The following is a 23,006-nucleotide window of genomic DNA, read 5'->3' as shown; positions in this document are numbered from 1 at the left end:
CTACTACTGAGAGAGGGAAACCTGCCTCTCCCAGCAGCTGTCAGTGCCCACCCTGCAGCTGGTAAGCAGGCAGCAGGGATCGATCTGCATGAGTGCACAGGGGACTACACGTGGGCCAGAGGGGAAGGAGTGGAGAAAAGAAGTATGTGGTGCATCTCAGAGAAGAGGTTGAGAGACGTCCCTGGGGAGTGGGAGAACTGAGGCAGGATGGACATGGAGCATAAGACTGTGAGTTGGACTAACTCCCATTAAAGTTAGACTAGGATCAAGTGGTTCATACTTTGCTGAGTGGCTTGAAGGAATAACAGAAAATAGGTAAAGGGGGTAGGAAAGAGAACGTGACACAGAGAAGAAGTTTTTGAAAGACATGGAGATTGTCTAGACAGGGAGACTGGTATTAGCCACTTTTGTAGGAAGAAAGAAACAATGTGGGGAGAGTTTGACAGGAGATGGGTATACAGAGAGTGGGAGACAAAGAAATGGGTGTAAGAGTTAGAGAAGAGGAAATGGGGAACTGGTGAGAATACAGGGAGGTTATGGTGAAGGTGTTTGAAGGAGGAGGTCAGTGGAGAGACTGGGAATGACAGCCACTGGGGAGGAGCTCATGAACAGCCGTACTATGGGAGCCTCCAGAAACAGGGAAATGACAGGGAGACTGGAGGTGTCTATTTTGAAGGGGGAAGAGGGAATGAGACTACATATGAAAGGAGGCTATGGCTGGGGGTAGAGGTCAAAGAAAATAGAGACTGTGACAAGAAACTCCAGGTGCATCTCATAAGACTGAGAAAGCAAGCAAAAAGGAGGCAGACAAATCTCAATGTAGGCAAATGTAAGGTAATGCATATAGATAAAAATAATCTACACAATTCTGAACACAGAACTGGCACTTACAGCTCAATAAAAAAACCTTGATCATTGACAGTTCTCTGAAGGAATCACCTCAATGTGCAGTAGAAACTAGAACACCTAGGTAAATGGATTGAGAATAAAACAGAAAGCATCAGTTTCCCAATACATAAAATCTTGGGGCACCTTTGCAGGGTATGGTTTTGAATAACTGAGTATATATGGTACCCTTACTTCAAGATACAGGTGCACTACACAAAATTATGATGAAGGATGTGATGCAGCTGTTCCATGAAGGGAGAAAAAAGGCTGAAACTCTTTGTTTTACAGAGAAGGTGGCCGGTGGGGGAGAAGAAGGGTATTGTTGGGGCTTACAAAATTTTGAAGGCAATGTGTAAGATGTAGAACTTTTATTCACCAAATCTTATGGTACTAAGATTAGAAGATTGTCATTGCAACTGGAACTTGGCTTAAAAAAAAAGACAGTACTTTGCACAGTCTTTACCGATCTTCTGGAAATGGTTGCTACAGGTCTGTGCTGGTTTTGGCTGGGGTAGAGCTAATTTTCTTCATAATACCTAGTATGGGGCTATGTTTTGGATTTGTGCTGAAAACCGTGTTGATAATACAGGGATGTTTTAGTTACTGCTGAGCAGTGCTTACACAGTCAAGGCCTTTTCTGCCTCTCACTCCACCCCACCTGTGAGTAGGCTGGGAATGCACAAGGAGTTGGAAGGGAAACAGCTGACCCCGAGTGCCCAGAGGGGTATTCCATACCATACGACATCATGCTCAGCACATAAAGCTGGGGGAAGAAGAAGGAAGGGGGTGGGATGCTTGGAGTGATGGTGTTTGTCTTCCCAAATAACCGTTATGTGTGATGGAGCCCTGCTTTCCTGGAGATGGCTGAACACCTGCCTGCCCATGGAAAGTAGTGTATGAATTCCTTGTTTTGCTTCGCTTGTGTGCACAGCTTTTGCTTTACCTAAACTGTCTTTATCTCAACCCAGAAGTTTCCTCACTTTCACTCTTCCAATTCCCTCCCCCATCCCACTGTGGGGGGAGTGAGTGAGCAGATGGGTGGCGCTTAGTTCCCAGCTGGGGTTAAACCACAACAAGGTGGTTGTGGAGGCAGAGAGTATCAGGAGGTTCAAAAAGTAATTAGGCTAATGGTCTATATACTCTTGGGGAAACACATCAACTTGCCCTCTAATTCCCCAGCAGCATTACTCCCTTGCATGACTGTTACTCCCATGACTGGTTCTGCCTGCTGAACTCTCTTGTGGGTCATGGTCAGGATCCCCTCAGATGAATTGAGGAGGCCTCTCCCATCAGAGAGGGCCTCAGCATGTAATTTATGCTTGCCCCAAAGATGGGATTGCACTGGCTACCAGGGTCTGGGCCAGTGGTCTCAGCTTAGAGGTCCTGGGTGGCAAGACTTGAGGAGGAAATGTCAAGGGAGGGAGCCATCTGCCCTTGTGAGCAGCTTGCTCTCACTTTAGGGTGTCCCTTGTAGACCCCTCCCCAGGGACCCAGGTGCTTCCCCACTGCAGGCAGTTTCAGCTGAGTTGACCTGCTTGTGCTGACCCCATTACCTGGGTAGTGCCACAGACCGAGGGGACACCCGGGTGTGAAGGGGCACTGGCAGTGTTGTAACTGGGGCCTTCTTTTGCCACTCCTCCTTCCTGCGTCATTGGAGAAACCCAGAAGTGCCAAGAAACCCAGCAGAGGAAGGTGGGCGGTGGTGGTAGCACTCCACCCATGGGAAGCCACCCATTTGCCATGGCGATGGGAGTGGGGTAATCCTAGGAAAGGGGCAACATCCATGTGCTTTTTCCAAATGCAAGGCAGGAGGAAGGGAGGAGATGGGTAGGATGAGGGAGATCAATTGCCAACAGCTCCCAGCAATCCTGGATGTCAGGTTATATGAGACGAAAGTACCACAGATAGTGGCCAGATTTGCACAATGTCCCTTAATAGTATCTCCCATGGCCACTGCTGGAGACAGAGTGCTGGGCCAGAAGGGGCATTTTGGTAGGGTCTAGCTGGGCATTCCTTTCATTCTCAGAATATTATCAAGATTAACATTATCAAGATTTCAAAATTAGTTATTGCTTAAAGTTGCTTATGCAGTCTTAACGTATTTTTCCTGTTACATGTGCTACAATTGTTTAGTCACATACTATTTTACCTCCTAGGAAGTCTTTGGTGCTATTGGGAAGAAAGAAGGTACTTTCTTTTAATAATCATGTAGTCAGGACATTTTTTTCTCCCTGGTAACTCTGTGAGCATCCGCATGCCTTATTTCTTGTCCTCTATTCAAAGCCAGCTCAGAAAATATTTGTTTTTACATGGATTTTTTTGGTGCTCAGCGTTTGATGTTTTTTTTTTTCCCAGCACTGACTTTGCAGTCAAGTTCTTTTAACATAGTGAGTTCACATTACAGATTCAGTCAGGAGAAGATTCTGTGCTAAATGCAATTTTTTCTTTTTATAGCTGTTGACAATACCGACAAAGAAAAGAAAGGCACACCATAAATCTGCCAGTAGAACGTACATATTTCAGGTATCTTAGCATCAAGAGACCTATTATCAACTAAACAATAAAAACTAGGAAAGGCCAAGCAAAAGTGAGATGCATGAAACTCAGGGACTACTGGTGGTTGCTGCCTCCTCAGAATGGCGGTTGCTCAAGAAATATGACTTCAGGAATGAAAAGGAGCATCTGCCCGTAGGTCCTAGCTGCTAGTCCTCACGTGGATCACATTCATACTGCACATGTGGACTTGACCCAGAGTAAAGCATAGATGTGAACTAACTTGCATCTGTTGTAGATAACCAGGGTATTAGCATCCTGTTTGACCCAGACAGTCAAATATTACCTGAAAATCTAGAACAAAGAATATTGATAAAATTACATCCCCTCTTTAACAGAAAACAAACTTGCAACATCTGCAAGTGCTGATGTTACTTCTATTCTTTGTCACAATTACAGTTCTTCCTTCACTGAGAGTTAAGGGAGAGGCAGGAAGCCTGGCAAACCACAGAATTATAAGCAAAGTGTGCTGGTACCTTTTGAGTAATGTTCCAGTTGCAGTCGAAGCTGCTGTAGTGCTGATCTGATTGCTGCTATGCCCAATATTTGATGTAGTAGACATTATTGCCTTTGTGTAGCTTCTCTTGTGGCTGAAACCCTCTTGAATGAGAAATCTGAAGTGTGTTCTAGTGGCTTTTGTGGAAAATTACTTGTACACTTACAGTAAGGAGCTGTTTTCCCTGAGGTCTACTTTTTTCTAGGTTTTCAAAAAATATTTTTTAATCGATACAACAGTATTTTCAATCTAATCAATCTCCTTTGAAAATTATTATTACTGAACAAAGCTAGTGACCACTTCAACACTGCAACAAGTGTAGGCTTCCAAAAGCACTGTGGGAGGCTCCTTCAACTACTTGCCTTATCAGGACGAAAAAACTGTTTTTTAAGGGACAGAATTGCTGTCTAGCTCACTTCAGTGCAGGCTTTGCTAGATATGTTTTTCAAAGACTGTTTTTCAGGTAGCCATTGCAATGAAAATATATGGAAACCCCCAGCAATCTTTCATTTGCACCTGATCTGTAAATAGAGCGTGTTGTGGCCCATTTTATTTCAAGCTATTATAACTGGCTGGCATTTGACTTCAGAAGGGGAGTTACAATAGCGATTGTAATTAATAGGTAGTATCATTGATTGATAGTAACGCCATAAGTTTCTGAGTGAGCTCTTTTTAATATTGTTAAAATTATCCCTTTGGACAGAGATTTTCTATGCTTCATAGTCATCTAAATTTGTTTCTAAAAAAGGAAGGTCACCCAAACCATTCAGAAATTTGTAAAATGAGGTTAAAGAAGAAAAACACTGTGCCTGCATGCTTTAAAGCCATGAACAGAAACATAGCCTTTGTCAGGGACATGTAGCTTGCATTTCTGTGAAGCGCTATGTGGATTTGCCTAATTTATAAGACATTGCATATTTTGTCTCTCACATGGTCATATTTGCTAAAAGTTTTGAATATTTTTCTTTTAGGATGCTTCATCTGATTTCTGTCTATGGTCCGGGAGCTTGGTTTCTGTGCCATGAAAGAGGAAGTGCTATTGTTATTGCAACATTCTCTTCATAAGGCATCGATGCCATCCCTTTCCAGACAACCTAGAGAATTCTGGGCCCTAACTGCTGTAGGTACTAGTGCAAGGAAGGTGAGGAGACAGCCTGCGACTGCTCTATCCAAGGCCAGCTGGGGCTGCAGGCGATTTTCTCCTACATCTTAGGGTGCCTCAGAGAGCTGCCCTAAACTGTAGCTCCTTCAGATCAGTCTGTCAAGGCCACTCACCTTTGCTTATGCTTTTTCTTTTCCCTTCTCTACTCCAGCTTTCCTAATGACCATACCTCTGAGGTTAACAGCTGGTACATACAGCAAAGGTCATGGGGAGGTCCAGAGGAGGAATCCACCAGGCACAGAATCCCCTGGAGGGGCAGGAGGCCTCCTCCAAGTGGGGCACAGCCTGCTAACCATGCTCCTTCCCCTCCCCACCACTTGCATTTAAGCATTGATAAGCAACTTCACCCAGCTGGCAAAAAAAGTATGTGTCAGGTTTGTAATGGTTTCAGTAAACTGAAATGTGTCCTTGGAAAGCTGCTCTTGAAGAAAGCAAAACAAGGTTTGAGAAGTTCCTGCTAAGTGAAACAACACGGGAAAATACCAGTTTTGTAACTTGTTGGACCTGTGCACTTACCTTTCTAAAAATGGAGACGAGGTCTGTTCTACAATGAGATCTGTGTTGGAGACAGCTTATCAGAAGTACAGATTTGGCTTATTTTCTTTAGCTCTGTTCTTCCCCTTGTATCCTTTGACTTATTTGCTCCTGGTCCCAAGTACGGTGTCATTCTGAAACTGTTCCCTGCAATGCTGCCAAGCAACACAGTACAAACACCACACAAAAGAGGGGTGGGGAAATAGAGCTCTTACTGTTGAATCATGTGAACAAAAATTGTTTCCAGCTTGCTTGTAATGTGAATTCCCACCCTCCACATGTCCTGTTTAAGAAAAAAAAAAACAACCAAAAAAACCAGAAGAAAGCATAGTGCTGTGGTCTGATGACTCTTCCTTCCTTCAGGCTTCTGCTGAAGAGCCAGAAACTGAAATCAGGAGGATGTGAAGCTTGCTTGTCACCTGGAGGCATAAGGGAGGTTGGGAGCATTTAGAGCTCAAAACTGCTTCTACCATTTACTCCAGGGATGGAAGTGATGTTTCCCCCCACGGTATCAGCTTCCCAGCTCTCCAAAGAGTCTCCAGAGACCCCGTGGTATGAATTTTTTCATGCATCCCAAACAAGCATTAAAAAAAGGATAGCTGCTCTGTCCATTTTAATTCACTTTCAAACTCCATGCTTAGCACTCACAAGAGGTTTATATTACCAGTTTAATAGCTTGAACTACCATCAGCTCAAACTACCTGTTTAATACTACTTAAATGGTAGTCCCTAATCCAGATTTTGTGCCTTCTCTTTTATCAGGCATTCTGGTCATCTGCATTGTTTAAACTGACAGCCTCTCAGACAGTCATTTAGCACCAATTTTAAGGAATGCTGCAAAGGAGAAAGCCTTTAAGAGGCTTGTGCATTCTCTTCTGTTCTCTTAAACTGGTTATATTGCTCGGTCTCTCACAGGCCTGGACCTTTCTCACCTCAGTGTGGTTGCTTTGAGCTGGACAAACATCACGGCTGCTGCAAGCAGTGGTGAATGAGGTGGCTCTGAATAGATTCCTGAGTCTTGCAAAGAGAGTTACATTAGAAAAAGTTGATTTCATAATAGCAGTAAAAGATAGCAATTATTGTTGAATGAAAGAAAGCAACTACTTCATTGGAGGTTACGAGGTTACATCCTGTTGCAAAATTTCTTTGCAAAGGAAACATAAAAAAAGCCTCCAGCCAAATTCACATCAATCATGATGTCCTTTTAACTGCTTTGGATCCTGTAAATAAGGTCAGGCCGCCTCAAACAGTATTTGCTCCCACTTGGTCCCCCTGATTATTTAACAGCTTTTTGATACTTCATGTAGACAAATAATAGCACCCTGCAGCCCAAATCCAGAGAGCTCAATTGCCTTGAAGTAAGCAAGAAAGGGAAAGAGTAACAAAGCTCAGTGACACGTTTCTCACTCTCTCCAGCTACACTCGCTTGTACAATAGTGGTTAACCTCTGAGCAAAAGCTGCCGTTGCTGTTCACACTGCTCAAGCCCCTGCCACAGCAGCCCGATGACATTTGAATGACAGATTTGAATTAGGATTTCAGTTGAAACATTTGTCACAAACTTCTCCTTAAAACTCATGTTGGGCAAACCATGAGGAAACTTTTCTCTACTTGCAAGCACAGCCTTGCTATACCTTGTAATGGTATTTCACTTCATTTTTCTTAATCTTTCTTCTTGATGTGGCCCCATAAATCTGGCCCATCCTCCCTTCTTCCGCTCCTTTCTCTCTCTGCTGAGACAAACGCTCTTCTCAACATTCACTCAGCACCATAATAACATCTTTTTCAAAAGACTGCCTGACTGTTCATGCAGGTCCTGCTCACATTTTCCTCTTCTTTATACAAATCTGGTTGATCTGATGAGCCTTGAACGTCTAAGACAAAGGGTGGGAAATAATACTTTCTATAGAATTAAGATATCAAAACATAAGCAGATTTATCTCAGAACATGGGGCTTGGAACAAATTCCATTGTCTCCCTTGGAAGATGAGAGGGAGAATTCTTATTTACTGTTATTGCCATCTTTGACCCCCCATATAAAAATTTATTTGTAACATCCTTTAATTTTACATGTATCCATGCTCTTTTGGGCAAAGGTGTCCATCACGGCTGTTTGCCCATTGCTTTACATAATGGGACAAGACATGACTGGGATGTGATATTATAAAAATGATGATCATAAATAATACACATAATGTTAAAAAGGCAAGGGGCACTGGAATCAGAAAGCTGTATAATTAAGGGGACTCCAGCACTTGAATCTCTAACTTACTTTCTACTGTGTTGACTTAAGCTGCACCTAGGTTGACGCTTTGCTGCAGAAAGGTCTGGGTGTTTCAGAGGAAGCTGTTTCCTCCGGAAAGATGCTGGGAGTCAGGAAGCCTGGCAACAGCCTTCTTACACTATCACCCTCTATTGTGCCTGACATCTCATTAAAAAAAAGCTTCAGCTGTAGTGGAGACAAATCTAATTATTTGAAGGATTTTCACCTGTTGTCACTATGAATTATTTGAACTCAGGATGCACATGGGATGTGTGTTCTCTTTTGTTTCTAAAACTTGTACAGTATAGGAACTTGGTACTTGGAGCGTGAACTGACTTGATATACCATGAACAGAAGAAGAAAATAGTTTAGTATAAGATATGTTCTTAAGTTTAACCTCAACCCTGTAAGTTAAATATTAAGCTGCTTTGTTGTTTTACCACCTTGAATGCCAGGGCATAGAAATAAACCCACAGATTTTGTATTTAGTCTGATTTACTGTAAAGAGATAAGAAGCCTCTGTCTGGCTCATTGAAAAAAAAAAGCTTGGCATTAACAACACAGAATTCTTCTGTCTCAGGATGTTTCTTAGGGGATGTGCTTTTTAAAAATATAAACCAGCAAAATCACAGCCAGAACTTCTCAGGAAACCACAGCCTAAGACAGCCCCAAATGGTTCTCACTTTCCTTCCCTCTTTGCTCAAATGAATCATCTTCAGCCTTTGTTTTTTTAAGCCAAATACTATTTACCTACCACATTAATTTTCCTCCTATAAGTGTTATCAGAAGACAACCATTACACGCAACTCACTCCCATCAGACAATGACTTGCTTAAACCAGGCACATGAACTGCTGAAAATTGTAGAACTACTCTTCATCTGTGTGGACCATGATAGTCTGGGACACGTTTTGGGGGCAAGGTAGCATGGATACCCCTATTCATTGTTCCCAGCGCTCAGCTGCCACCAGAGCCATCCAGATTTTGAAAAGTCACTTACCATGGGAGAGGATTAGAAACATAATGGAACTGTTTGCTGTTGTTGGTATCCACAATAGCACAAGATCAGTTTAGGCTGAACAATCTCTGACTGCCTATTAAGTACTCTTCAGAGAGCCTAATCATTGCTGGCTGGTTGCAAACAACACTTAGGAAGTGTATTAGCAAAAAGCGTATATTTACAAAGCTCTGAAAGAGAGGCATTGGGAACTGCCATGAGCACAGCATGCTCTCTCAAATAATTTGTCTGTCATTCTGGGCAGCCCCTAGATATCCCTCTGAGTTTACCTAGGAGCTTCTGAAGGCACAATGCGTGCTTGGTCTTGTGTGCTCTGGGTGCTGCCCTCCACCTGTGGAAGACACCATGCTTGACATGTTGTGGTCTCCACAGACTGGGAAGCTGGTCTGGAGGATGGTCCTGGCAGGCGCCATAAGATGTAGTATCAGATGTACTCAAAGAAATCTTCTAATCTTGCTAGAGAGGCTTTATAACTAGTTTCATCTCCTTAGTGCAGACTAAGTGCCCCCTTGTCACAGGTGAATTATTAAGAGAAGTCATCGTTGTGGGGTTAACTAAAAGGGGTTTATTAATGATTAAACCATGCTCTAATGATAAGTAATCAATAGAATGAAAATTAAACGGTAATCAAATGCTGATTAAGAAATAATTGAATGGTAATTAAAAATTATTTTAAAATGATTTGACAATGATTTAAATGATAATTTAGATGGTGGTCAAACACTACTACTTACTACACTTCTAATAATTATGCTATAGGTGGATATATAAATGTCACTAGCGTACAATATACTTTTAGGCCTAATGTAAAACGTTGCTTACCTCATTCTAGATAATCAGGTGCCAGATCAGGGGTCTCTGAGCCTTGAGAAGTAACCTTGAGAGGTATCCCTTCTCAAGGGGAGGTCACCACTCTGCAGCCTGCTGCTGCGCAGGAGTGCTCAAAGAGCTCAGGGCGGAGGGGAGCTACAGACATGTAAAGCATAAAGTGATTGACTCCCCATTTGGTGTATGGGCAGAAGTGCAGCTGTGGCAGTTTTTAGTTTTGCCTAGTCCCAGCTCAGGCTGGTACTGTTAGCTCCTGCTAAGACACGGCGTAGACCCCTTAGTCCCTGAGAAGCTAAGGCTTAGCACAGTTCTCAAGGTTTTCACAGCAGGGCTGATTTCAGTCAAGTGATTTCAGTCAGTGATGCCTGAACCAAAGAAAGAACTGCTCACCCAGTCAGAGTGGGGGCATCCCTCACACTCTACCTCTTACACCTTGTGCCTTTGAGTGCTCCTCTCCTCCACTTCACCACACAGGTAGAATGGAAGTTCTGACAGCAGGTGCACCTGACCCCAGCCACCACAAAGGCAAGGAAGTAAACATACCAACAAAGATATCTTCTTAGTCAGAGTCACAAGACAAGCCTGATAAGCGCAGCCCCTGATAAGATCAGCCTAAACCTCCTTGATCCGCAGGACAAAGAAACTGTGATAATGAAGTAACCTTCCAGGAAAACAGGAGTCAGCAACGACTATTCCTGGAACTGATGTCCTACACTTGCTTATGTGTCTACCAAAAAGGTATTTATGCCAAAAGCGTATAAAAAGTAACTTGCTACCCACCCAAAATGAGCTTCTCTGCAAGAGATCTCCCGGACAGACTGGACCCTTGCCTGGGACACCTAGCTTACTCTGGACTCTGTGATGCGTATCATCTTTGAAGTGAGACTCTTTCTGTCATCAATTAGCCCCACCCTTGGGAGCGGTTTTGTGAATGTCATACTGGTAATACCTCGCATAAATATGTATTTATAGGTGCACACACAGGTAAAGGTTCATAAGTATATACTCACTTCACTAGTTGGAATTCTGCAATAACTTTTAACATACATATATTAATTTTACTCTTGTAATATATATACACACATGGTAATTTAGTAGCGAATTGTAACATATATTTATATTAATAGTTATATCGTTCTATATCTATATTATTTGTTTTTATTAATAGTAGTTTTGTAGTAATTTGTAACAAATAAATTTTCAGAAACCCCAACCTCTGTGTCCTTGTGTAGTGCAGAATCCTGAGCACCCCACAGTCACCATCTTTATACACCCGTGGGTCAGGTAACCCCCACAGGTCATGACCATGACTGCTACAGTACCCGTCTCTGTGAGTACTGACATGCAATCTACAGAAAAGACAGAGGACAAAAAGAGCACACGGAAATCCAGAGAAGGAAAGCATTTGAATTCAAAGAACTTCAATATGAATTTCATTTATTTTGGAACATAGCAGCTTACTGTACCATCTGCAGCTGTATTTACTGTGGGTTGAAAGCTGGTTTTGATTACCAGTATCCCGGCAAAATACTATCCATGGCCCAATAACTCCATGAACACAGCACCAGCATTTTACCACAACTTTCACATCACAGGTCAGTTGCTAACATAGTTAAGAAAGGACCATGAGAACAGAGGTGACTAGCTGGGCAAAAGGATACACACAATATTTTTTCTTCTACTCCCATAATAAGTTAGTCCTTGAGTGACTGTCAATAAGAAAAATGAAGAAATGTTAATAAGATTCAGCAGAAAAGCTCTCTGTGGCTGTTGAAAATAACAATATTGGGGTTTTTTCCTGTTCTTTTTTTTCTTTTTCTTGTTTTTTTTCCCCATCTACAAAATGCCAATTTATAGCTGTGGTCCAGTTGTGTTTCACAGCAATAAAAACACACAAGAATGAAGGTCTCCAAGGGAGAAAGCATAATGCTGGTGGGAGCTGGGATTGCTTAACACCACTGTTAGCATTTGCCAACATGTTTTTAAAAGTTCCACTGACAGAAAACCAGCTCATGAACTACTTCTGTATTCCACATCACTGTTTGCTTTCTTTTGGCTGAGGAGAATGCCAGGTCTTCAGGCAATGGAAAGTTTCAGCAGAGAACAAAAACTCCTACAGGTACTTTCAGAAGCAACAAGAAATTATTAGTTCAAAATGTAATGCAACCCATGAGGGAAATTGTCTTCCTTCTCTTCTATAACATGATCCAATAACAGGAATTATCATAAATGATCAATTAAAATGCATAAAATATATTAGAGATGCTGCACACTGTTCAGGCACATCTGAAGCCTGGATTAATCTTCTCCAGTGTAGACAATCCGCAGTACAGACTGAGATAATTGCATGGCTGAGATAATTTTCAGGCAGACAGAGGGGAGCAGGTCAGATGACTGCTCTTTGTGACTCTTGCTGACCACAGATGGATGAACTCTGCTGAGATGAACTCTGGCCTAAGTGCTCAAGTCAGGCTTTGCAAAAGCTTGAGAGACCTGGAAGCTGAAAGTCCTGAAGAGTTTGCCTGGAAAGGAGGGTTGTAAGGAGGAATGTGACATGTATGGCTGGGCAATGGGAAGAAGGAGAATCTAAGGAGAGGAGTGTGGCAGGGAGACACTCTGACACCTTGGCAACAAGAAAGCTGGAGACTCTTTTAGTTTCTGCTGAGGGCTGTAAGACAAGGATAGGATTTAGGAGCTGTTGTGCTGTAATGAGTTGGTCACCTTGAGGTAGGATGAGAGAGAACTGCAAGGTTACTCTTACAAAGTCTGAGCTAATGTTTGTGTTTGAAGGACATGTGGAAGGAAAAGGGAAGGAGCAAACCCATCTGGGTAGTGTTATGTGTTATGAATGCTGCTGATGGGTAAAGGCCTGCTGATAAAATAGGTGTGTCCTGATCAGTGTGCTACAGTGACTGAACAGGGATGCCACAGGGAGGGCTCTGTCATAGCTTTTGTTTATACGTGGAATGGCAGTGAAAATCTGCCTCGTAGGCTTTAAATCTGTCCATTTTTAAGGTGGATCAGTCTTAATTAGAACTAATATGTGAGGACGGAGCAAAAGCTATGGCATGACACAGCCATAGCAGCCTTCTATTTAAAGTGGTTTTGTTTATCTCCCTCCACCTGTACTGCTAATTAGATGACTGAAATCCAGTTTCTACTTATTTCCAATCTGACTCTTTCCGTTGTCCTTCCTCTTTCTTTGACTCCTCTTTTTGCAACCTAGGTTTATGATAGGGTGGGTACACAGTTGTGGCAAAGAAAGATCTCGGTGTCAAGAACTGTATTTTGGACTTTACAACATGCACTAAAGAACAGTGGATAGGTGTTATTAATAGAGAAATAAAAATCTAGGAGGAAGCATAATTTATGAGCCATTTTCCCCAATCAGCCTGAGACTATAAAATTTTTGAATGAGGGGGCATGTTGTAATTTCAGCTGTGTTCACCACTCCAGATTACTTGGGCTTCTCCTAAGACTTCCTTGCAATGAGGCTAGTGTCGGATCCCTATTCAGTTTGTGCACAAATCTTCTGATGACTAATCAATTAAAAATTACTAACAATGGCAGTACTGCTTATTTGTTATGTCACTTTAGCCAAAACAGGTGAGAAAATAGGAAAACCAAAGCTTCTGCAAGAACTCAGCAATAATGCCAGCACAGGACCCCTAAACACATATACAGCTGACAAAAAAACCGACTGCTTGGCAACGTATTAATGAAAGTACTTTGCCAAGCCTCTAGAAGGATTTGACACAGCACTTAGCACAGTGATTCATGTTCAGCCAGTTAGAGCTCAGCCCTATGAAAGACAGTAAATTACTCTCCAAAGGCAAAGGGTTCATGCTCCAGTCACGGGAAATCAATTGCTGTAGATAATTAATTATCTTATTTTATCATGAGTATTAGCTTCCACACATCTGCTACTTTGGTTTTCTTACATTTTTGCCGCAAGGAATGTCATAGCTCAGGCAAAAGTAGCTCTGTATTTTGTTTCCTATGTCTCACACTGTTCTGAGCTTTTACAGGTGGTAGGAAAAAGCAGCAGTACATTAATTTCTACGTGCTTCTAAGGCAAATAATCCTTCCTTCTAATCCAGGGTGAAATCACCAACATACCCTAGTGCCTCCTGAGAAAAAGGCTTATTTTTCAAAGCTCAATCCACTGAAAGTTACTGCTTCTAAAGATTCTTTTTCAGTCACCATATTTCAGGGTCTGCTGTAATTGTGTGCATCCTTTTTGTGCCCTTCTAGCAGTTTAAAGACGAATATTCTTGTATTGGTTTCCTTAGGCTATTATGTTACTCCAGCTTCCTTGTTCTTTCTGCTCATGTAATTTTAGTGGTACTCTAGCAAGGCACTGTATAATCTGATTATAGCTATGCGGCCATTATACAGTTTGTCCAGATTTTATTGTACACTGTCCCTTTCTGGCTGGGTGAAAAGGCTAATTTAGAATTCCAGGTTCCTTTTCAGCATCTTGCCCTTTATTGTACAACATTTAAAGACAAACTCTGAGCGCACATTGTACATAGCAAACTGCAAAAGCAGAAGTTAGAGAGCTGCTCCATGATAACAGCAGACAGATCGTAGTCATTAGAGACACGGACATTTTAAAGTCACGCTAGATATATATGATGGATAAACCACTGCATCCATCTTACACACCTCACTGCAAATTAATTACAGCCATTTCAGTTGCACTTCTGCTGACTCCAAGAGCTCTAACCCACAAAACAGGATAAGATCTTGAGGTGGCTGTGTGTCAGGCAGAGATACCCAGTTGTGAAACTTGATTTTCATTTCAATGACTCAACTACCGGCTAGCAAAGCCATCACTTGCTTTGGCTCTGATGAGTATTGTTAGTGCCAACATTACTGTCTCCACCTCAAGGAAGTCCTAAGGAGACCAATAATAACCTTGAAGCCATTCCGGGATCTGCCTTGAGAACTGCTTCAGTTCAAACCAGAACTATTCAGGTAATGTCGGTAATACACGCATGGCTGATTTACTTATGTAGTAATGTGGTAAAGACAAAAAAGTGGGGGTTTGGACCTACTTAGTCACATTGGAAATGAACAAGGCTATAGAGCTTCTGTGTGCTGAAGGCAAAAAGGAAAAATTCCCCAAAACTGTCACCATTGCTCTCAGGAGGCATGGAAAAGAGTCACAGAAAAGATCAAAGAGAAGCATCTTGTAGAGAAATCCACAGTGATTCTGGGTGGGCAGGAGGAGAAAAGTGCTCCTAGCATGCATTCCTGGTTCAGTGTTGCAGTGGTAATCACATCATGCAGAGACCTCCTCCACTTAAGCTGCAGTTGCACATGGAAGCATGTAGAACTGATGAAAGACCTTCTAACCTTTTTAAAAAGAAAAATTAAACATCTATTTTTATTTTCAATGAGATTCCAATTGCAAAAGCTGTCTTTTGGGAAAACTGGTATGTTCAGGTTTTTCACTTACTTAAAATGTCAATTTGAGATCAGTTGCTCTATCTACTAAAAATTTGCTTTAAGTGCATATGGATATACCTGATCAAATATGAACTCTCTCTCTTTTGTGTGGAAATGCCAGACAGTGTGACTGAACATGCTTCAATACATGAAAATGTGTTTCACGTTACTGCTGTACAAAATAGGTCTGACGTGCCTTTGAAGGAGTAACACCAAAAGCACTATTCTGAGTGCAATGTGATGCCTCTGCCCTTGTGTTTCTGTTGCTAGCCTGTCCTCTCCAACAAGAGAGACCTTTGTATAAGAGGTCATTATGGGAAGGGATCTAGTGGGATATACAGATACTCAGTTTTGATTTGGACTTTGGACTTGGCTGACTAGAAAATCAACCACCTCCAGATGTAAGATTTTCTGAAATGAGGATCTTGGTGGTCACAAGCTCTGCTGTTGTTCTAAAACAGGTGGGTTCAGACTCAGAATTGGTTTGTATTTTCAGGGATCTATAGTTTTTGGTGCTGCAGCAAGGTGTAGCAAGAGTTAATTCAGTATAAATAGGCTCTTTGGCATAAATTTGCGTTTCTTGCTTGCTTTCCACATTAATCTTTATCAAACGACAAGTCCAAAGAGCCCTGTGGAGCACTTCAGTGGAACTACCAGACTGCCTTTGAATTAACTAGCATGACACAGACATCACTGTCAACATCAGTGGTCGAAGTGCCAGGAGCTGTACCTTTCAGAGCCAACTGGAACAACTTACTGTGTTGCTCTGAAGTTCACCCTGGCCAGTTACTTCAGGATACTGAAGGACACAAACCTCTGTCTGGCTTCTTGGTGCTGACTGATGTCTGAACAATTCAGTCTTGCTAGCAGCAATCTGGCATTGGCATAGCCTCAGAGGCCTGCAGTTGGAAGCGATGACGGGCTTTTCCCGATTACGTGTGAACTCGGCACCTAGGTACACTCACACAATTGACTGATTGAGGTAACAGGTCAGGTCATAAAACTCATTTGGGAAAACAGCTCTACAGTGGAACAAGAACAGAAATTAGCAAAATTGTCTCTCTCTAACTGGAGTCTTACTAGATGTTTCATGATCAATTCATCCACAACACTCTTGGGAAACTCTAGGAAACATCCTCTACTCTGAGAAAAATGCATACTTTGCTACTGAATCACAATTTGGCAGTGCTGACACTTACGTGTGTTCTTCTGGAAGTGTACTTTTGGTCTGGAGTGCTTAGTTTCTCTAAAATGAGTGCCAGAGAATGCTTTGGGTTTTTACTTTAAAAGTGTGGTCATGGCAGATATGGGATATCAGAATTATGGAAACAGTGACGTGTGCCAGATTCTACAAATGACCATTTAACCTTCAAAACTTAACAAGTATTATATACATCCAAGATATAAGTATTACTCTTCCTTGAGGCCGCTGGTTTTCTGGCATGCTCCCCATTCTCTTGCTACATGGTGGAGAGCTTTCCTGGTCATTGCTAGCTACTGGGCAACACTTTGTTCTCTGAACCCCTCTGTGTCACCCACTTTCAAACTTTGTGCAGCTTAATGGGAAGCATTGCTATTATCCTTTGGATATTGTAGAACAAAGTATTGGGCAGACAAATACTTAGAACACTCTAATAGCTTTGTTCTTAAGATTGGTATGGCCTGTGAAGTTCCCCTAATTTAGTCAGTCACCTTAACACCACCCTTGACTCAAAAACAGTGAAGGCAAAAGCAGATTAAATCATTTAGCACTGTTAAGAGAGACATGAGAGTTTGCAAATGCTTACAAGCACACACAGCAACAGGAAAGGACATGTGCCCATCCAGCTCATAAAGGGGCCTCTCCCCCTTTATATCATCGGTTAAGCTGGTAAGCATTTCACAGCTTTCCTCTCTGAGAGCTCCGAGGCTCAATCCAGCTCTTCATCCTGATATTGTCAACATGGAAGAAGCCCAGTATCCCTCTAATTGGTGTTAATGAAACCAAGAGGCAAACGAACTAGCCCTTCTACCCAAAAACACCCGAGCTTCCCACTTGGGAAACAGTAATGGTTCTGTGGGTCTGGAACAGAGGACCTCCTCTATCATTTAGTAAGATAAAACATGCCTTCCCACATTTTTCCAAACCCTTAAGAAGTTGACAGTCCCTTCACATTGTTTTGGGAATTGTTCAAACCCCAAGGTGAAGCAGGTTCTTACATTACATTATTATGATTCATATTAAAAGGTACATTTACTTCAACTGGAATGTAAATAAAGTGCATGTGGATCTTTAATAAAATCAGAGATGGGGATAAGTGATCACTCTGAGTGCCCTACAGTCATGCCTCTGAGGAGTGACTAAAAGTAAGTCTGTGGGAACCACAATGAAGAAGGTGAAGGCAAACTCGAGGAGAAGGTGCTGAACTGAAAACTATGGACAAGGAAACAATTCCAGAGCAACCTTTCCCTATCTGGAAAAATTTGCATTTCTGTGTTTGAACATGTTTAATTTCACCGTCAAGCTAAACAATGAGAACTATACAGAGTTACTACCCAAACCGTGAAGGAAGAAACTATAGTTTGAACTGAAAAAGTGATACCTTAGCGCAGTGGAAGGGACAGCTGACCAAACCAGACAAAAGGTAAACAGACACATGACGGAAAGCAAAGTTCTGCTCCGCATAGAGAGGCCGAGCAACTTCAGGCGATGGAATATGGGAATGCTGGCACCGGGCATGCATTTACGTGTTCTGGTAAATACCAGACAGAAGTGATGGCCCCTTTACTCACTTCATGAGTGGGGTGCCGGATTCACAAAGAACTGGCTTCACTTGTGCTACACAGGTCCCCAGGGCACGTGCAGTTATGTCTGGCGTGTCCTGGACGCGCTGTGGTGCACAGGTAGGATCTGGTTATTTGAAGACACAAAGCATTTCTTCTCCCACTGAGCTGCCAAATGGGTGCTGGCCCCTCGCCGCAGCGAAGCCGGCATGGTGAGCTGGCCACAGGGCCCTCTCATGCTTTGCAAGATTGGCCAGGTCAGGGCTTGCCATGAGGGCATCCTGAGGGAAAACTGGCATCCGCACAGCGCTGAAGTCAGCTCGGCCGCCCCAGCACCACAGCCCGAAGGGAAACTAAACCCATGTGTGGCGGCTTAAGGAAGCGGGTTGATGCTGGAGAAAAGCGGGTTAGCTCAAAACTCGGGGAGATGCCCCACAGGAGGCCACCACGACGGCCAGCTCGCCTGCGCCAGGTGCTCGCACGCCCCCGCGGGTCGGTGGGGGCTGGCCGGCCCGCCGAGACCCCACAGCCATTCAGCCCTCCCCGAACCGCCCGGCCGGGACTCCACAGCCGCCGGGGCGGCGCCGGCCCAGCCGCGGCCCAAGCCAGCCCCACACTCGGCAGCGGGCCGTGACCCGGGCGGTGCAGGGCGGCGGGGCGGGCCGGGGCCGGGGGCGGTGGCGGCGACGAGGCGGGGCCTGGTGGCCGTCCGCCCACCCGCTCGTTCGCTTGCTCAGTGGCGGCGGCCGGCGAAGCGCGGGGACCGGCTGGAGGTGAGGAAGGGCGGCGGGTGGTGTGTGGGGGCAGCCGTCTCTCTCCCTCCCGGGGCTCGGCGCGGCTTCCAGCGCCGCCGGCCTGACGGGGCGGGCAGCGGGGTGCCGAGTTGCGGCGAGGGCCGGGGTGGGCGGCTGGGCTTTTCCTTCCCTGCGTGTCTCCCGCCGCTCCGTGGGCCGTTTGCCTCGTGCTTGGCGGCGTGGGGAGCGGGCGGTGGCGTCCCCGGGCCGGTCAGGGTGCCCGCGGGTTGGGGCCAAGCGTGGGGGATCAGCTCCCCGGCAGGTGGGCTGCGGTGCCGATGATTTCCAGAAGGAACAACCCCCAAAGCCCTCGGTTTGCTGTTAATTTCAGACGCGGGTTGAGGCCGTTCGTGCCGATGCGCCGTGCGTTGCACAATGCGGCTACCTCCGCGCGTGGCTGCTGGCTTTGCAGCTTGTATGGCATCAAATCGCCTCCTTGGAAGTCAGCTCTTTATTTTGCACTTGCGTCTGCTTCCTCGTTGCGTGCCGCGTTATACAAACCCAGGTGGGGAGGACGGTGTGAAAATGACGGCTGTCGGAGTGCTGAACGCTACCACACATTTTTTTTTAAGGTACCAGGAAGCAGGATAAAGCTTGGCAAAAATCTTCTTGACCCGGCAAAACGCTACAGAAACTATTGGTTGCATAACCGTGATCAAACGGGGGCTCTTTTTTTTAACTGTTCGTATGACAAGAGCGCGGTTTTGGGTGAAGGAGCTGGCTGCAGAAGTAGCGGTACCGAACCGAGCGAGGAGCTCTTCTGGCGGTCCCGGACCTGAGCTGGGCGCAGCCGAGGCGGCGCTCGGCAGCGGCCTGGGGAGCCACGGCTTGGCAGGACAGAGCTAACCGCTGAAAGCTGCTGAGCTTGAACCAAGGTTCAGGTTTGTTTCCAGCAGCAGCTCTTAAGTCTGGAGAGTTTTCATCAGGGACTTGAGCAAAATGCTGGATGTGTTTTGTTTTTCTTCTTCATAAATTCGGCAGCTGTGTGCTTGTTTGGCTTGGGCCGTTTCTGCGTGCTTGGGTTCTCAAAAAACAGATTGGAGTTGCTAAATGAACACGCTTGCCTTTCATATAGATTGCGAAAGTGCTGTAGAAGCTGAGAAATTGGCATAAAACTCTTGCACAAAAATTGTTTATTAACGCAGAATCCGTGATTCAGACGTTTTAACTTAATCCTTAAATGAGAAACACCTATTACTTCTGTTTTTACAAAAAACACTACTGATTTCCTCCCTCCCCCCGGAGAGTAATACATCAATTTTTTTTAATGCTTTGCGTCCCTGTATTTTTTGATACATGCAGTTTTATATGCATGAGCCCTTTTGGTCCTTTTAAATGCCTCTTAACTGTACCTTAAAAATGTTTGTGGGAAAGCAATAGCTTACTTTGGACTTAAAGAAGAAATATTCTGCTTTAAAGCCCACATTACTTTATACTGACAGGTATCAGGAGTTGAAATGACATAGAAAAGTCTTCAAAAGTGCTGACTGCGAAATGAGCTCCTTCCACTTGATGCTGAAAGGAGGTACTGTTTTCAGTTGATTTGAATACTGATAAGATCGCTACTTTGAAGGTGGTTTGGATGCTCTCATTGCCTCCAGTTTGAGGTGAGGTGAAAGGGGGTGGGTAGGTTGCTCTTCACTGTACTAGAATCAGCTGGTGGTGGCCAATTATGTAGAGCTACAGATGTCCATCTTTTCTTTTTTCTTTTTTTTTCCTTCTCTCCCCTTCTCCTGTGCTTTGGTGAAAGGTGAGGCACTACCTGTAACAAACACTTTGTCCAGATTCAGATTTAGAGCAGTTAATACTTTGTCTCAAAGTTGAACTGGAATATAGGTTATAAAGGTTTAACTGTTGCAGTCCCCTCTGTGAATATTCTTTGATTTTTGTGACTCCATTTTGATGTAGCTTCAACAAAATGTCTTGGATAATGGGCTTTCCTTAAAATTATGACTTCTCTGTAGTCCAGTGACTTGCAGGATTGTCTAGAAGGGAGGCATTTAAAGACTAAAGTTTGTGGTCATCACTTCAGTGTCAGAACACCACAGTGGATAACCAGATCCACTGCTAGAGAGTGCTTTTGTGAGTGACTCAGTGTTCGTGGATACCCCAATAAAATGATCAGCCGCGTTTGTTTATATATTGAGCATGTCAGACAGGAAAGTTGGGACCTCAGGAAAGTGGTAGACTGGAAAAAAGGTACAGCCTGTTAGAAATTGTACCTTGCTTTGCTGTCATAGTTTAACCCTGGTAGACAGCTTAGCTTACTCTTGTTGATAGGAGTAAGCACAACAAGGAACAAGGTGTGAGGTGTATGGATTGTTGTGGTGGGTTGAACCTTGTCTTGGTGGCTGTACTTTGGAGCAAGTGGTCATCCATGGGTTTGGTTCTCCACATTCTGCCCCTCCTTCCTCCATTTCAATTAAAGTGTGTTTTACTTAAAAAGTTATTGCAGTTCCTTCATATAGATATGCCACTAAATTGGGGCACTTTACTCCTCTATGCTATTATGTTGTTTGTAGAGATGATAATGAGTTGCCTTTGAACCACAATTGCAGTGTTCTGTATGGCTCAAAGGCTAAAGGTCTGTCGGTTGCCTTTGCTGTAATAAGTCCCCATAGACAGCCACTTAAATTAACAGTGACATGCTGATATGCAACTGAGGGGCTTAGAGGCTTTCTGTGCTACTGTGTTGAGCGGTTTTTCATTGTGTTTGCCTTTGTAAGGATCTGTCACGTCCATGTATGTATAAATTATTTACAAGTATAATCTTTTAAAAATTGGAGACAGAAAATTTGGAAGCCAAAGATACAGTTACACATTTTGCACAGCTTCCTGAAGGACAACTTTGCTAATTCTGCTGCATGCAGACTTAGGGACCCAATAGCTCTCTAAACCTCTTCATATGGCATTTAAAGTTGGCTGTGTCTAAGGCAAGTAAAAGGGCAAGTTCTGCAAAGATAAACATCCCACAAAGAACAAAATGTCAGTATCTTAAATTAGGTCCACGTTTTCTACTTCTGTTTTCAAGATGGTAATTTTAGAAATTTGATGGAGCCATAACAAGTTGTATTTTCACTGTGGGAAGATTAATATTAGGAATGTAACTTGGAAACCAAACCTTTTCTTTTTATTGTAGCTTGAACCTCAAACACGATCGATTGGTCATGTGGGGTTTTATTTGTTTTTCTTTCCTTATTTCTTAGAAGACTTCACATACATTTTTCCTTTAAGCCCAGCAAGCTTTGAGCTGAAGCAGTTTTGCAAACTAAGCGTATAGGCAGTGTCATCAGTGAAATCGCTGTTCTCTCTACCTAAGTGAGATTTTGGAGCTTCTGTGGTTGTATCACAGGGGCATTTCATATTGCTGAGACAGGGATAGAAGGCACTACAAGGCTAACGTTGTTAGGTACGTGAACAAACATCTGCTTTTTAAACAAAGTGCTGTTTCACATTTGTGCATTTTGGGTAGTGTTTTTCTGTATATTCTGCTTAAGAAAAAGTGTAAAAACCTTTTGTGGTCACTTGAAACCATACTGACCAGAATAGAAATTCTCCGTATACTATGAGGTATTGCAACTACAAAAGCTAGAGGCTTCTTCCCTTCTTTCCAGAGTTTTTAAGGTTTACCGCTACAGTATTTGAAGTGTGTGTGTGTGAATTTTGAAAGATCAGAACTTTAAAAAAGTTGAGCTTTAGCACACAATATTAGAAAGACATCTACCCTTGGTACTGGAGACCAGTAATGGGTGCAAAATGTAAAGCTTAATCTGTTGGATTACTTAGTTATTTTTACCTTGCTCTAAATTTAAATATTCTTTGTTTCCTTTTAGTGGCTAAATCTGTCTTCCCAAGTCGCTACTTATGTCTGGTTTTGTTGCTTGCTTCACACCTGTGTAACGTTATCTTGTTTTTGACAGAAGCTGCATTTTACAAATGTCGTTGCTAGAACTCTTGGTCAATCTTTACTGCAAGTTTTGTTGTTGCTTTTTTGTTCTAAGTCATCTCTCTAGTGTAGGTAGAGGGACGCTCTTGCTTTTACATTTAGGGTGTCTGTAGAAAATTTGGTTTTCTATGTGTATGCTGCTGTCCAAAGGATGTGTTTACATTGTAAAGTCCTTTTTCCCCTTCTCCACTTCTTACAGGTAAACTGAAACTCCAAGAATGATGATCATCTCATTGGCCAATTACAGGAAAAACACATACAAGGCAACTAAATAAAGACTATGGTATGAGTGCTTTGTCAGTTAAACTG

The 23,006-nt window shown here is 43.3% G+C and overlaps 1 long non-coding RNA gene across 1 annotated transcript; it reads left to right on the top strand.

Annotated features, from left to right (window-relative positions):
- The first annotated feature begins 18,625 nt into the window (after positions 1 to 18,625).
- On the top strand, positions 18,626 to 22,987 carry LOC142057012 (uncharacterized). The gene is made up of 3 exons (XR_012660520.1): positions 18,626 to 18,730; positions 20,194 to 20,276; positions 22,897 to 22,987. It is a non-coding gene; the product is annotated as an uncharacterized LOC142057012 (long non-coding RNA).
- Positions 22,988 to 23,006: the final 19 nt, after the last annotated feature.

The sequence above is a fragment of the Phalacrocorax aristotelis genome, chromosome 1 (assembly GCF_949628215.1).
Source record: "Phalacrocorax aristotelis chromosome 1, bGulAri2.1, whole genome shotgun sequence".
Classification (NCBI taxonomy): domain Eukaryota; kingdom Metazoa; phylum Chordata; class Aves; order Suliformes; family Phalacrocoracidae; genus Phalacrocorax; species Phalacrocorax aristotelis.
This window is presented reverse-complemented; position numbering and strand designations above follow the sequence as displayed.